The sequence below is a fragment of the Oryx dammah genome, unplaced genomic scaffold, assembly GCF_014754425.2.
Source record: "Oryx dammah isolate SB20612 unplaced genomic scaffold, SCBI_Odam_1.1 HiC_scaffold_1, whole genome shotgun sequence".
Classification (NCBI taxonomy): Eukaryota; Metazoa; Chordata; class Mammalia; order Artiodactyla; family Bovidae; genus Oryx; species Oryx dammah.
This window is the reverse complement of record NW_024070185.1, coordinates 32153163-32164064: the sequence shown is the minus strand read 5'-3', so window position 1 is coordinate 32164064 and position 10902 is coordinate 32153163. Positions and strand designations below refer to the sequence as shown.

Here is a 10902-nt window from a genome sequence, read left to right as displayed (position 1 = left end):
TGTTTATCTCTCCCTGGGCTTGTCCTATGTAAATTGGGCCAGCCAGGAGTGTTGTTTGTTTTACCTGAGATTCTCATTCCGGTCCTTGGACCTTCTTTTCTTTCATTTTCATGGGCTTTTCCCTTCCTTGTCTTGTAGCCACCGCCATTTTGGACTCCTTTTCCCTGTTCTACCTACCTAACATTCCCTCCTCAAGAGATGGGAGGCCCAATTCTTTGGGAATAGGGGTGTCGAGGTCTTTCTGGCTACTTCCTGCTGAACTGGGGCAGCGAGGGGTATTAGGCCTTCCCCTCTTGCTAGTCTCAAGCCTCAGAGTCCTTATAGCGGTGTCCATTTAAGGGTGAGTGCTATTTTCTGTGGTCGGCTGTAGTTTTACATCTTTGTTGAACTGGCACTGTATGTTGTAGCTTGTTGACCTGGTGGCAGAGGTTTAGCCTCTATGGTCTCAAAATTGGAGACTACTGCATACCCAGCTCTTCTTTTTCCATACAAGACAAAGCTGCTTCCATCAGTGTACCAGATTTCCTCAGGATTGGTCAGAGGATCTTCTGACAATCCTTCTCGGGGCTTTGTCCAGTGGTCCAAGGTTTCTAGACAAGGGTGAAAGGGGAGAGAGCCCTCGGGGGTAGGCAGGAGAGTGGCTGGGTTAAGAACCTCACAAGGGGATATAGTGAGGCCTGGATTTTCCATCAGCATTACTTGATATCTGAGGATTCTTTGATCAGACATCCATAAATGGCCTCTCCCATTTAGGAGTTGTTTTACTTGGTGGCTGGAAAAATAGTTTGCCCCCAAAGGAGGGTTTTAAAGCATCTTCTATCATGATTTCAAGAGCTGCAAGATTTCGAAGGCAGGGAGGCCAGCCTTGGGTAGTTGGATCGAGCTTTTTGGATAAGTAAGCTACAGGCTGGGGCTCAGATCCCAACCTTTGAGTTAACACTCCCAAGGCTATTTCCTTCCTTTCATGGACATAAACTTGGAATGCTTTTTCTGGGTCTGGCAACCTCAAAGCAGGTGCCTGAGTTAAGGCCTGTTTTAGTGTAGCCTCTGCCTTCTTTTGAGGAGTTCCCCACATCAGTGGGATTGAATCATCTCGTCCCTTTAAGCTTTCATATAGGGGCTGGACAATTAGACCATAGTTGGGTATCCAGATTCTACAATATCCAGTTAGGCCCAGGAAAGCTCGCAATTGTTTTTGAGTCGTGGGGGAGGGCAACTGAAGGATTCCTTGTACCCGATCAGAGGACAGCCTCCTGGACACGTGTGTAATCTGAACTCCCAGGTAAGTGACCTTTATCTCGACCATCTGTGCCTTAGCATGGGAGACCTTATATCCTCTTTCTGCCAAGAAGTTTAGAACCTGAATTGCATGTTGTTGGGCACTTTCCTCATTTGGAGAGCAGATTAGTAGGTCATCTACATACTGTAATATTTTCCCATTAGCTCCCAGGTCCATATCTAGGAGATCCCGGCTAAGGGCCTGTCCAAACAGGTGGGGGCTATCTCTGAACCCCTGAGGTAATATCATCCAAGTCATCTGTTGGTGTTTTTCTCCTGGGGCCTCCCACTCAAAGGCAAAAAGATATTGGGATTCTTTAGCTAGTGGTATGCAAAAAAAATGCATCTTTGAGATCCAAGACTGTAAACCACTTGGCACTGGGTGGGATTTCTCCCAAGATTACATAGGGATTGGGTACTGTGGGATGGAGGGGGACTACAGCTTCATTTATGATCTGGAGGTCTTGAACCATTCGCCAGGTTCCATCTTTCTTCTTTACTGAGAGGATTGGGGTGTTACATGGTGAACTGGAGGGGACCAATAGCCCACAAGCAAGAAGTTTATTTATTAAAGGCTGTAGTCCCTCTCGAGCCTCTCTTTTGAGAGAGTATTGTTTCCGGTTAGGAAACCGAGTGGGATCTCAGAGGACAATGATGACTGTTTCAGCTTGGTGGGCTCATCCAGGAATCCCCTGGTCCCACACCTGGGGGTTAATTTTGTCTTCCCATAGTTTTTGGTCCCTCTCTGTTGAAGGTGTAATGGGTTGCTCAGTAGTAACCAGGAGCTGCAGGGCTCTAGGGGCTGAAAAACTTCCCATCACATGGGTGGTTCCCAGTTTAGTGAGTATATCTCTTCCCAATAAGGGAGTAGGACACTCAGGGACCACTAGAAACTGGTGGGAAAATATTTGTCCATCCCAGCAACAAATAAGTGCTCGGGTGAATCTTTTAGTAATTGCTTTTCCTGTAGCACCCAAAATGGTACAGGTTTGGGAGGAGAAGGGTCCGGAGTAGGAGATCAAGACAGAGTAGGTAGCCCCTGTGTCAACCAAGAAATTCTCGGACCTACCTGCCACATCCAGTTGCACCCTTGGCTCCAGCCCCATGATGGTTATCTGTGACAGGCGGGCTGGCTGGAGTGGGCTGCTTCAGTCCTCTTGAACCATCGTGAGGGTAGGCTTTGTGCTTGACCTTGAGGCTCTTGGGTCCCGAGAGCACAGTGCCGCCCAATGTCCCAGTTGATGGCATTTGTGGCAAGCCGTTCTAGGAGACTTGTCACGGTTTGGACACTCTTTGGCCCAATGTCCCACCTGTCTACAGATCAGGCATTTGTCTCATGCCTTGTCCTTCAAGGACTCGGGGTTTTGTTCATAGGGCTTTTCTGGAGGGCGGCCAGCATCTGGGCATGCCTTGTCTCTTTCTTTCTCTCCTTCTCCTGGGCCTTGGCCTCCTTCTCCTGTTCTCTGTTATAAAAGACATTGGTGGCTGTCTAGACCATCTCATCTAAAGAGGCAGCGGGATCCTGCTGTTGTAACTTAATTCTGATATCTGATGCACATTGGGACAGGAATTTGTCCTTTAAAATCACCTGTCCCTCGTAAGAGTCTAAGTCCAGATTGTAAACTTTTGGAGTGCCTCTTTTAGCCTTTCCAGAAAGGCAATGGGGTTCTCATTGGGCTCCTGAGTTATTGCTGAGACTGGGCACAGTCCCACGAGTAATAGGCTTCCTTCTGTTTCCATGGGTGGACTTCCTTAGGGGTGAGTCTTTCTGAAGCTTATCCTACTCAGAACTGTTGCAACCTGAGAGCCAGGCATCCCTGGGTCAGAGTGCAGATCTCTAGGCAGGCTGAGACATGACAACCTCCTAGAGATCGAATCCCAGGCAGGCCGAGGCATGACAGCCTCCCGAGTATTGGGTCCCTAGGCAGCTCAAGGCGTGATGACCTCCTGGGACCCCTGGGGCTAGCGGATCCCTGAGCAGGTTGAGGCGTGACAACTTTTCGAGGACCAGATCCCTAGGCAGGTCAAGGCGTGATGACCTCCTGGGATCCCCGGACTTGAGTTGGGCTTCCCCAAGATCTCCAGTGTGACCATTACTGGGTAGGATTAGGGGATTGGATATTATAGAGTGTGGGGCCCTAAATGGGAAACCTTAAAAAAGAAGGGCTAGCTTTGCGGTTTAGAGCTAAGATGGCACCTGGCGGAAGAGATGAGGGCGCGGCCTAAGTTGTCTGTCAAAACTCTTGATTGGTTTTCTTGATTTCTGTGCACGTAGACAGCACATGATCACCATAGACTCCTGTTATAATGATGGCACATGATGATTTGACCTTTAATGTGATTGGTGCAACTATGGAAAGTCCCTCACAAACCCCTCCCTGCTTGCCTTTAAAAACCAAGAGCTTACAACAATAAAGTGGAACTGCTTAGACGGAACCCCTGTCGCGTCTGATTGTCTCTCACTCGCCAAGGGGCTGGGTTGGCAGACAGCAGGCTCACCTCTCCGTGGGACCCCTCGGCTTTGCTGAGGGAAGTTCCACTGCCTCTCTCTTTCTGCGGAGCGCCCCCCACAATAGAGTATTTCCCTCCCAAGACCAGTTATTTTCTGGTTGTCTTTCCAGAAGATTGTAGAGGCAACCTTGTGGGTCTGGATGGGGCTCAGGAAAAGAGCATAAAATAGGAGGGAAGGGGGCAGAGCACAACCTTTGAAAGAATGACATAGCACAAAGGTATAATGTAAATCAATTTCAAATCAATTGGGTCTAAGATGACAAGTCAAATTCAAGTAAACCTTAATCGCTAATCTATAAGCCAACAGACACACTCAGGTGGCAGGACAGCTCCAAGGCACTGTGAAAAAGAAGGAGGAGTGCGTGGTTCCCCAATGGCTGGGATGATCCTCCCATTCATTAGCATATGAATTCACCCCACTGGCAAAACGGAGCCAGGCCGAATTCCAGTAGAGTATCCTGTAGAGTATCCTGGCCAGTATCCTGTAGAGTACAGCGCTTTTTTTCTGAATCTTAACAAGTCTACCTCTTATCTATCGCTTTGACTCTCAATGAATTTTTGTAATGAGACCTCGGAGCCTGAACTTTATTAATTTTGGCCGGGCTTGAGTCCCAGGAGAGAGCTGAAGGACAGGAGGAAAAAGCAGTGGGAAAAACGTGCCCAGGAATCCCCTTCATAGCCCGCCGGAAAATTTGCTAAATATCTGACCGGTGCTCACCGTTTTTTTTGGTCTGATCCTTGGCACAGAGAAGAGAAAGGACAGAAGAACCCCCACCGGCTTGTGTAACAGCTACTGGGGCTCAGCAGACAGCGCCTTTGGGACATGCTGAGGAGTAGCCTCTCCAGAGTCCCTCAATTGTGTCCCCTGCCACCTGCCTGTCCATGGGAGGTTTGAGGAAACAAAAAACGAAAGGTTGTAAAGGAATTAAGATTTTGTTAGGCATGTCCCTCCAGCCAGAGGAGCGAGGACCTCTTACCTTAACTGGAGGTCTTTTGGGATCTGAGACTGGGCCACATGGGCTTTCCGCTGTCCCAGTTTCCAGCACGATGGGCCTTCCCCTGTGCTGGATTTTCTTCACATTTCGCCTCTACCATGGGAGCTTCACTGAGTTGGGCTCTGGCTGTGCTTGGTCTCTTCCACGCGGAGATTGTTTCTGCCATGTTACCTCCGAGTCACGGCACCATAGATGTCACGCGAGTGTGTGTTCCTCGATTCTTTGTCTTGTCACAATGAAGATTTGGAGTGATGGACATTAAAGCCCCCTTGGCAAGTCACAGCTCTCAGGTCTTGGATAGACCTTGTTATAGCTCTCAAGTCTCAAATGGACCGTATTATAGCTCTTAGACAAATCAGTGTTACAGCTCAGTGTTACAGATCTATTTTATTTAGAAGATAGCAGGAAAATCCATCTTTGAGGTGTGAGGGCACATCGATCTAAAGACACGAGGAGAAGAGCGCCCCAGCGCGTGGGAGAGAGCGAGAGAGAGCTATCTTTGGCTCTCCTATTTATATGTTTATCTCTCCCTGGGCTTGTCCTATGTAAATTGGGCCAGCTAGGAGTGTTGTTTGTTTTACCTGAGGTCCTCATTCCGGTCCTTGGACCTTCCTTTGTTTCAATTTCGTGGGCTTTTCCCTTCCTTGTCTTGTAGCCACCGCCATTTTGGACTCCTTTCGCCTTTTCTACCTACCTAATATATCCATGCTAAATTGAGACAAAATATTACTAATCATGCACTCTGCTTTTGAACTATTTTCTTAGGCTCAAGCAGGCTGCCTTGAACTTGGCATATTTCTAGAACCAAGAGATCCTGTCATATTTCATCTTGAGGACAATCATTCTTCAGAATAGCAATTGTCTAGCTTTCTTACATGTCCTTCTCTGTAGTTTATGACTTAACCAGTTTCACAGTTTTTACTATTTCCTAAGTGGGACACCTCTTCATATTAGGCCATCAACTGAAAAAAAAAAAAAAAGTATCTACAATTGATGTACATTTGCTTTCCAAATGAGGTTATTACTTCATTTTCTCATGCGTACTTTCCTAAAGTCTCTAAACTTCAATTAACAGCATTTAATTGGACTTTATGTCTTGTTATCGTTGCATGCTCCCTTGGGGATTTTGTAAAATATATACTATATATGTTCATCATTCAGAACTTTGGACATGCATCTATCAGTATTTTTTTTTTCTCTCTACAAGACTATACATTTGTAATTCTAACATATTTCTCCCAATTCTATCTAGAGGGTAACCTATATTAGGAGACAAAAATTGCATCAGTTCTAGATGTGGCAGATACATCAGTTTGGCAAACCTGTCCTGCCTGCTTTCTCCATTTTTGATAAATTCCAATTAAGGGAGTGTTTTGTAACTTTTATTGTGTCAAGGATCTTTTTGGAAGTTTTATGGTGAAGCCAGTTTTATGACCCCCTTTGAGTGAACTCCAGGAGTTGGTGATGGACAGGGAGGACTGGCGTGCTGCGATTCACGGGGTCGCAAAGAGTCGGACACGCCTGTGCGACTGAACTGAACTGAACTTCTTATAATATTGCTAAAACTATAAAATAAACCAATAATATTGATATAGTTATCAAATATTTACTATTATGTTTCTTTATTAATCTATTTTTATTAATATATAGCTCTTTGTCTAAAAAACTGACACAATTTTTTTTTAAGATTTATTTTTGATTGAAGTAACTAAAGAGCCTCTTGATAAAAGTGAAAGAGGAGAGTGAAAAAGTTGGCTTAAAACTCAACATTCAGAAAACTAAGATCATGGCATCTGGTCCCATCACTTCATGGCAAATAGATGGGGAAACAGTGGAAACAGTGACAGACTTTATTTTTTTGTACTTCAAAATCACTGCAGAGGGTGACTGCAGCCATGAAATTAATAGACGCTTGCTCCGTGGAAGGAAAGTTATGACCAACCTAGACAGTTTATTAAAAAGCAGAGACATTACTTTGCCAACAAAGGTCTGTCTAGTCAAAACTATGGTTTTTCCAGTAGTCATGTATGGATGTGAGAGTTGGACTATTAAGCTGAGCACCAAAGAACTGATGCTTTTGAACTGTGGTGTTGGAGAAGACTCTTGAGAGTCCCTTGGACTGCAAGGAGAACAAACCAGTTCATCCTAAAGGAAATCAGTCCTGAATATTCATTGGAAGGACTGATGCTGAAGCTGAAACTCAAATAATTTACCACCTGATGTGAAGAACTGACTTATTGAAAAAGACTCTGATGCTGGGAAAGATTGAAGGTGGGAGATGGAGATAGAGGATGAGATGGTTGGAGCATCACCGACTCAATGGACATGAGTTTGAGTAACCTCCATGAGTTGTGATGGACTGGGAGGCCGGGTGTCCTGCAGTCCATGGGGTCACAAAGAGTCAGACACTACTGAGTGACTGAACTGAAATGAACTGAACATTGGTTTATACCATTGTGTAAAATTCGTGTGTACAATATTGTATTTTTATATTTGTGTAACCCACAATATTGTTGTTGTATTAGTCACTCAGTCCTGTCCAACTCTTTTGAGACCCCATGGACTGTAGCCTGCCAGTCACCTCTGTCAGTGAAATTCTCTAGGCAAGCATATTGGAGTGAGTAGCCATTCCCTTCTCTGGGGGATCTTCCTGACCCAGAGATTGAACTCAGGTCTCCTACATTACAGGCAGATTCTTTACCATCTGAATCACCAGAGAAGTCCAACCCAGAGCATGCTTACCACCAAAAGTTTAGTTTCCATCTGTCACCATACTACAGTTGGTTCCTTTTTCCCCTTTTGTCCTCCCCACTATTCCTTTCCCTCTGGTAACCACTACTCTGTTCTCTAAAACTTCTGTTTGTTTGTTTGTTTGTTCATTTACTTTGTTTTATTTATTTATTTTTATATTCCACATATGAGTGAAATCAGATAGTATTTGTCTTTCTTTAACCTATTTCATTTAAGCATTATACCTTTAAGGTCCATTCACATCACAAATGGCAAGATGTTATCTTTTATGACTGAATAGTATTCTATTATATACATATACCACACCTTCTTTATTTATTCAGCCATGGGTGGGCACTTACGTTGTTTCCATATCTTCAGTTCAGTTCAGTTCAGTCACTTAGTCACGTCCCACTCTTTGTGACCCCATGAATCACAGCATTCTAGGCTTTCCTGTCCATCACAAACTCCCAGAGTTCACCCAAACACACGTCCATCGAGTTGATGATGCCATCCAACCATCTCATCCTCTGTCATCCCATTCTCCTCTTGCCCTCATTCTTTCCAGCATCAGGGTCTTTTCAAGTGAGTCAGTTCTTCACATCAGGTGGTCAAAGTACTGGAGTTTCAGCTTCAACATCAGTCCTTTGAATGAACACCAAGGACTGATTTCCTTTAAGATGGACTGGTTGGATCGCCTTGCAGTTGGATCTCCAAGGGACTCTCAAGAGTCTTCTCCAACACCACCGTTAAAAAGCATCAATTCTTGGATGTTCAGCTTTCTTTACAATCCAAATTTCACATCCATACATAACCACTGGAAAAACCATAGCCTTGACTAGACGGACCTTTGTTGGAAAAGTAATGTCTCTGCTTTTGAATATGCTATCTAGGTTGGTCATAACTTTCCTTCCAAGGAGTAAGCATCTTTTAATTTCATGGCTGCAATCACCATCTGTGGTGATTTTGGAGCCCCCCCAAAAATAAAGTCAGCCACTGTTTCCCCATCTATTTGCCATGAAGTGATGGGACCAGATGCCATGATCTTAGTTTGCTGAATGTTGAGCTTTAAGTCAACTTTTTCACTCTCATCTTTCACTTTCATCAAGAGGCTTTTTAGTTCCTCTTCACTTTCTGCCATAAGAGTGTTGTCATCTGCATATCTGAGGTTAATGATATTTCTCCTGGCAATCTTGATTCCAGCTTGTGCTTCTTCCAGCCCAGCGCTTCTCATGATGTACTCTGCATATAAGTTCAATAAGCAGGGTGACAATATACAACCTTAACGTACTCCTTTTCCTATTTGGAACCAGTTTGTTGTTCCATGTCCAATTCTAACTGTTGCTTCCTGACCTGCATATAGGTTTCTCAAGAGGCAGGTCAGGTGGCCTGGTATTCCCATCTCTTTCAGAATTTTCCACAGTTTATTGTGATCCACATAGTCAAAGGCTTTGGCATAGTCAATAAAGCAGAAATAGATGTTTTTCTGGATATAATAAATAATGCCACAATGTTCATAGGGGTACATATATTTTTGAAATAATATTTTCATGCTTTTGAATAAGAATACCCAGGAATAGGATAGCTCTATCATATAGTAGTTCTGTTCTTAATTATTTTCTTATTTGAGGAATCTCCATGGTTAATTTTTTTCAGGAATTACTATAGTAGTGGCACCAATTTACATTCCCACCAACAGTGCACGAATGCCCTCCTTCCTCTACATTTATTTCTTACCTTTTTGATAATAGCCATTCTAACAGTAAACTGCCATAAATTTTACTAAGTGATAACATAAAGAATAGTTCAAAATATATGTAGAAAACAATCTTATGCTTACTAAGATGGGAAGGGGTGGGAGAGATAAACTGAAATGTTGAGATTGACATATACACACTACTATATATAAAATAGATAACTAATAATAACCTACTGTATAGCACAGCAAACTCTACTCAATATCCTGTAATGACCTTTTGAAATAGAATCTAAAAATGAGTGGATATATGTATATGTATAACTGATTCAATTTGCTGTACAGTAGAAACTAATACAATATTGAAAATCAACTATACTCCAATAAAAATTAATTTAAAAATACAAGTCTATTTGATACAAGCTGTCTATGAATTATGTTAGTAAAAAGTCATGGTATTGCTAATATGAATATTACTGACTACACTTATAATTGCAAGTAACACTATATCTTAGAGCTGAGTGAAAATAAAAGAGTAAAATTTTCTCATTCAACTTTATGAATCTCTAAACTGTATTCTTGTTTCCTTTAGTGTCCGTGTACTCTTGCAAAGACATGACCTAAGGCTTAGTCTTCCTCAGTCCCAACTTGTAGCTGAAGCTATGATTCTACCAATGCTATCTCTGATTATCTCTTTTTTAGCTTCATCTTCCTTGCTGCAGCTTCTTATAGCATCCTCATTTCATATGTCTGAGGAACATGTTTCCTAACATTATAGTCAATATTTCAATCTCAATTTATAGAAACATAATTGAGTTACCTTAAAATTCACGAAAGAATTACTAGCATTAATTACACTTATCTTTCATGTTTCTTTCTCTCATAATTCCAAACATTATATATCATCATTTGATATGTTTTCCAGTCTTCAAATTATGGTTCTCCAAATAATTTTACTATGAAATTTCAATTGGTAGCTTTGAGATGATTCTTCTCAATAGTTTCCTGAGTCCTAGTTACCACTTGGTAGTAGTTCAACTCTTGCCCTGAAACACCTGGACAATTATTTTTAATTTCCTCTCTTTAGAAAACTATATTTTTTTCTAATGTGATAATCACATCAGCATTACACCTTTTCCTGGACTATCTGGAAAGAAAAATTGATCTGGCTACATATTATTAAATTTTCTCTCTCTCTGCCCCCCCCCCCCCCCTTTTTTTTAACCTTTTCTTTAAAACTAAGGTTTCATTTATCACAGAACTATTGACATTTTAGGCTAGATAATCTTTATTGAGAGAGGCTGTTTTAAGCATTGTAGAATGTTTTACATCAATGTTGATCTCTTTCCACCAGAGGATCCCAACTATGACAATTAAAAAATACCTTTGAATATTGTTGAATATTCACAGGGAGACAGAATCTTGCCCAGCTGAGAATCACTTGTCTAAAGTGACCTGTGTAAACTTGTCACTCCATTGAAACTCCATTGAAAAAATTCCTCTGTAATTTTATTTATTGGTACATCTTTAGTTTGTTCTCTGATGTCTCAAGAGCTAACATTACTTTTTAAATCATTATTTTCTTTTTATTTGAAGCATGGTTAAATTTGTCTACCTGTTTACTAATATCATTGCATGGTTCTTGGCTAGCATAATTCTCAGCATAAAGGCATCTGGTATTCAAGCTTTCTT

General features: G+C 42.4%; 1 long non-coding RNA gene across 1 annotated transcript; it reads left to right on the top strand.

The window, feature by feature from the left end:
* Positions 1-337: 337 nt before the first annotated feature.
* LOC120863845 lies at positions 338-7918 on the top strand. Its single transcript, XR_005721091.1, has 4 exons — positions 338-419; positions 2894-2896; positions 5351-5358; positions 7906-7918. It is a non-coding gene; the product is annotated as an uncharacterized LOC120863845 (long non-coding RNA).
* Positions 7919-10902: the final 2984 nt, after the last annotated feature.